Consider the following 6,000-nt stretch of genomic DNA (forward strand, 5'->3'; position numbering starts at 1 on the left):
AACAAAATGTCACCAAAGACAAATCAAAAAACAAAAGCAATGAGACCTGATTTGAATAAGGATAATATCATAATAGTGGAATGTTGAGTACTCTATAAGATGCTGTTGGAGAGATTTCTATTGTGTTTGAACCTTATGTCAAAATGCCAAGAAAGGTGTCCCCCTGCCAGGTCAGTATGCCTCTGAGGTCGAGGCTTTTGCCCCAGCCTGGGCTGCAGGCCACACTGATTCTGGAGTGGGCCTGGCACTGCTGTCAACCACGCATCATGTGAAACTGCAGAGCTGAACCACTATAACAGGGTTAAACTGATTAGCAATGCACTTGTCTTCAGTGGGTCACAGTTTGAGGAACAAAAGTGACATTAAAGGATCTATATTTCTCCCTTGGTTCCCTTATACCATCACTTCTCTTATCATACAAAAGTCTGCTTGAGATCCCTGACAGATAGGTGCCATTTTTCTATTCGGTTTGGCCTTTTCTTCCTTTTCTCTTTGAATATCCTAAATCCCCTGCACCCTGAGCCCAGTCCTCAAATTCTTAACCCCATGTCTTCCCCCTGTCAATACATGAACTCTTCTTTTCACTTCTAATTCTCACTTTTTGGCTTGCGCTCAAACTTCTGCTCTGTATTTCAGTTTCCTTCTCACTTTCACCCACACTCATCCCTGGGAAATGTGGATCTTTTCCTGACAAGTTCCTCAAGAAGCAAAGCCTCTGGAGATCATCAGCAGAGCTCTGCCAAAAAAATGCGTGGGAATAGACTGGATGGGAAGGGAAGGGACTTTTAATTGTTTTTCCTTTTTTTTTCTTTTCTTCTTTTGGAATTAGACGGTTTGAAAAAATCTATGATTGTTCCTTTGCAGTGTTTACCTAATGGTGAATAAAGATTCAAATCGTGGGTGGTAGTGACTGCTTATTACTGCTTATTTAGGAGACCACACTCTAATGTAACTCTAGCACTAATGTTTGGAAATGTTTTCCATGTGACACAGATTATGCATATTAATTCTTCTTAGTATGTTATAAATCAAGCTACTTTGAAGAACGAAAATTATGCACTCCTTGTGTTTATACACTCGGTAACCTGACTGTATCAACAGCTGGAATAACAAGTGCTGCATTTTGGTGTTCATTAGGAGCTCGGTCAGATGTTTTCTGGACTGGAGGCATTTTGGAGTTCAAAGCTTTGGAAAAGGTACATTTATAAAACAAGACTAGTAAGTCTGCATAAGATCTAAAATATTATTAGCATCTCATGGTATAGTTTTAAAACATAACATCATTTGATAGTGACAGAATACATATGTATTTGTTAAGTTATTTAGTTATCATTTTAAATATATCTTGTGTTACTGCACTGTTGAATTTATTAAACAAATTTAGATTTTTAAAACTAATTTATTGTTATTAATACATTAGATGTCTCATAAAACTTATATGTTAACAACTGATTAATGGAAATTTCTGTTACCCCATTAAAAATGAACTAGATAACCCATTAAAAATGAAAACATTTTTAATGGGTTATCTAGTTAAAAGAATCATACTAGATGTCTTCATCTAGTATGATACTTTTAACAGGTATGATACTTTATTTTCAGGTTATGTTTATAAACCAACATTGTTTGCACCATGAAAAGAACAACTAAGCTAAAGAAATTAAGGAGTTAAGAAGTTAACTAACTAACTAACTAACTAACTAACTAACTAACTAACTAACTAACTAACTAACTAACTAACTAAATAAATAAATCTTATTTTGTGGAGTGACACTACCGTGTTTTCTGCATTATATTACAAAAGCAATATGATGACTAATAGTCAAGCACTGAGTGTAAAAATGGGGCTGAATGCTTTAAAAGCTTGATAAATTTACCACTATAGTGTTTATTTCTGAAAAACATAAAGTCTCAAGTTTGCAAACACTTGTAAAGTAGTTGTTCCAGAGTGTCAGTTACCACCTTTGCTCTGTGATGGACGTAAGAAGGCTTCCATTGTTCGGACACAATGAGTCTCCATTCTTAAAGCAGATAAGCATAACAAAGTAAAAGTAGGGGGCCGTCAAACATCCAAAACTAGAAGTGTCCAAGCAGCCCTATTTGCATATTAGCCATTCTCTTAGAAGGACCAGCTGAATAAGTTGTATTGATTAAAATAGTCTTCTGACATCATCCTTTGTGATGTTATAATATTCCCCTGAATTTGTGACTTTGCCCATTCAGCTGCTAACTGAAAGTACTGCTAAATTATAAATTCTGGCTTGTTCATACAGCTCTATGTTGTTCCATTAGGTTTATTTATGTTTCCATAAATCACAACCAAATCAGGGAGAACATATTTGCCTCATTAAGTAACTCGCTCTATTGTCTTTACATTGCAAGCAGACTTGCAATCAGTTGCATTGGTTCCTCTATTACTAAATCGCTCCAGGGGGCTGATTACCAGACAGGGCTTTAAAGCAAACAAGTGGCTATTGTAAAACAAAGTAAGTGATGCAATCCACATATCTAGCTAATACTATAGTACTGTCATTTGTTTGTGAAATAGCAGGACAAAAGGTGATAGTCCACATATGAATGATGGCACACTGATGGCTGTAAGGTCCAAACCAGTGCCTGAGATTTGAATCGTTGCTCCACAGGAAGCAGGCCGGCTGGTTTGTTTAGCTGGATGTGATTTTGAGAGGCAGGAGGGGGTGTTGCCTGATCGTATGAAACACAATGGGGCATACTTTCTGAACATGACTATTAGGCAATAATGACGTGGCTCAAGTCCAAGCCATTTGCTCTCTGTGTCTGCAGATTAAGATATCCCCTCCATGTATTAATCAAATAATGGCCTCTGTGTGAGGGCAGTATGTGAGTAAATGTTTCTGAGGAGTCTTTCCGTGTTTCCAGTGGCAGAAAGTTGGATTTGTTATTGTATATCTAATCAGAAAGAAGAAAAATATAGCCTTTGAAATGTACAAGTGAAAGAAAGGCCCTAGTTAAAAATCCAAATTGTTGCTGTTAATTGCTGCCTCGTTTTCTTTCTTGATTCGTTATCCTAGAACTGACCATTGCTCCCAACCAGAATGCACCAGAATAATGTCCCTCGCATACACTCCTATAAACATTTGACTAAATGCTCTATTAACATATCAAACAAACTGAGAAAAAAAGCAAAGAAACCCAGGAGTATCCTATTGCAGGAAATAACCTGTCTCATTTTCTCTGTAACTGATTCCAGGAAGGGAGCTACATGAGAGAAAGAAGTCAAGCAGTGGGATTTAGAACGCTGAACAAGATGGATTCTTCCAAATTCTAATTGGAGAACAGTTGATTTAATTGGTATCCATTTGGCTGACAAAAGAAAGCAAGAGTAGTGGGCAGGCAGGAATGCCTCTGGGGCCGATGTGAACATGAAGTGGCTCTGCTCAACGCTCAGGGACGGATCACTTCCAAAGACAAACCGTGGGAGCTGGCAGGACAGATTGCAGTGGGAGGGAAGGAGGTGGGTGGGTTGGGGTGGTAGGGGTGTGGGGGGGACTAAATTCATGGTGGAGTGAGGAGTTCTCAATAGAGAGGCATCTTTATTTGGAGAGGGAGGCATTTTAGACACAAAACTGAACTCCCACTATGGGTAGTAACGTGTAATATGACTCTGACCCTGAGATGAGAGAAGTGGACATGGTTCTGTGGGTCTTGTAAACGCAGACTTTAGTGACAGACAAATTTAACTGATAGTGAGCAAAACAAACAATCTCCAGAGAGAACATGGTGATATTTAAAACACTAATTAATTTGAAAGCATGTAGATCATTTAAAAAAAATTGATTAAACAGTTTGTCCTCTTTTGTGTTTGAATTAAATCCATCAATAACATTATGTTTCAGGAATGTTCGAAGGTCAGTCAATAATAATCTCTTTACAGATGTTTTGATGGCAGTCATCACAGGACAAGACTTGCCATCATAACAGCCTATCAGAAGCAAGCTTTTGCTTTTATGACAAGACCTAATCACAAAGCCCTGATTCTTTGTGCAGAAGCTTGTGCTGCCTGTGAGTGAAAAATGTACCAGAGGTGTGTTGTGCTGTAGCTCGTGCAGAGCAGAGGGGGAACCCAGGTGTTGGAGTGTTTTTACTGCCTCTGTAGAGAGGAAGGGTGGGAGAATGAGGGCAGATGACCTGGAGGGGGTTCAGAGGCAGGGGCCGTGCTTGGGAGACCTTCACAGGCTGCCCCGGGGGGATACAGCCACTGCTTATCTCTTCCTACACTTTTACTTCTTTTTTATCCTCTTCCACAATACTGCTTTCATTTCCCTTTCCTCTCAGTTTCGGAAGATGAGTACTCCGGCATTATTTCCTACCAACGCCAGCCATTGTATTATCTGCTGACAAGCATTTTCAAAGGCTGGAAATGCCCCTTTCTTCTCTTTTACAGCAAATATTTGAACCTGGCTGGATTATAAATCTTAGTGTTAGAGTAATGTGGGATTAGCATGTCTGTAATCATTTACTGAGTTCTGGAGCACAACACACATACACACACGACACCCCTAAAAAGACATTGTATTATCATGATGACATTAATGGTTCTACACAAGACCTCTTCTTGAATTTGGTTTGAAAGCCTGGTAACAGTGGCTCTTTTCTCTTAGTGACTACAGTAGGTTTTAATCCCCCCACAGTATATGACAGGCCTGCCCTCACCTTGCCCAGCACTTAAAGAAGCAATCTTTCAAAAAGTCTCCTTAAAGCCTATGTGAATGTGCGTCCGTTCTGAGGAGAGTGCAGTATGCTGATGGAGAATGGGCCCATTCCTGATGTAAATGAAGAGATGCATATCAGTGTTAATCCATTGCTTTGTAGTCACAGCCATACCCAAAGTCTGTCTAATTTCCCTCACACTCCCTTTTGCAGCCAGAAGTGTATCGATCGGCAGTAATTGAAGTGTACTTGATAATCCGTAAGGCAACAGGGGAGAGGGAGACCCTCAACTCTCACATCGATGCACACAGAATGGGGCTGTGGGGTTGTGTGTGTTTGAGTGTGAGTGTGTGGTGCAAGGGGGGGGCACTCTCTAATGTATGGGCGGGTAAGGCAACACCCCCCTCACGGCTTCTTCTCAGCTGATTAAACTCATTGAGAGCCAGACAAGTGGAACAAATAGATATAAAGGTTTGCCTGGCAGCTTACAGCCATTCAGATTTCTTCATTGAAACGGTGAGCACCACATCTACATGGCCTGCTTTATGCCAACATTAAGCAACTGGAGTGGCTGTTTCTGAAATGAGTCTAACTCTACAGACTGCACTCACTAAGATATCTCAGAGGAAACTTAAAGTTTAAAAAGAACTAAACAAACTTAAAAAGAACACAGGCAGACATGTCTGCTTATGGACCATTTAAGCTCACAATCATCTGTTATGTTGAACTAATTAGTAATCTAATACAGTCTCATTTTATTACTCTTTTACCAAACCCATTATTACTGATAAACATGAATTTAATTGCTTGTCTGTGCAGCAGGTTGATGTTTAACAGATTTAGAAGTACACTGCTTTTGATAAGATCATCTTGATTTTGTTGAAATACATACAAAAAAAGAAATAAATACAAAAAAAAAACATTAGATAAATGATGAAAATCAACCAAGTAATAAGAATTGTCTTATGATCTCAGTAAAATCTTTAAGGGGTAGATGAAGAGTTTCATTTACAAAATGTGTGTCACCTAAAACTTGAGAAATCCCCAATGGAAATATAACATGGAGAATAAACATTTAAAAGTTATAAAAGTAATAGTTATATAGAAAATAGATGTGGAAATAGTTGGGTTATGGTAAAGATGGCTGTAAAAACAACTAATGTCAAAATCTGGCAAAGTAACAGTAAATTGGGGATAAAATGCTCAGCATAAAGTTGAGAGTAACGTATGTTTTTACTTCATGCCTGCATTTTGTGGTATTTGTGAGTTGTCACCCCAGTCAGAAAGTCGAGATTGCCAACATGGGAGAGA

The sequence above is a fragment of the Melanotaenia boesemani genome, chromosome 10 (assembly GCF_017639745.1).
Source record: "Melanotaenia boesemani isolate fMelBoe1 chromosome 10, fMelBoe1.pri, whole genome shotgun sequence".
NCBI classification, from domain to species: domain Eukaryota; kingdom Metazoa; phylum Chordata; class Actinopteri; order Atheriniformes; family Melanotaeniidae; genus Melanotaenia; species Melanotaenia boesemani.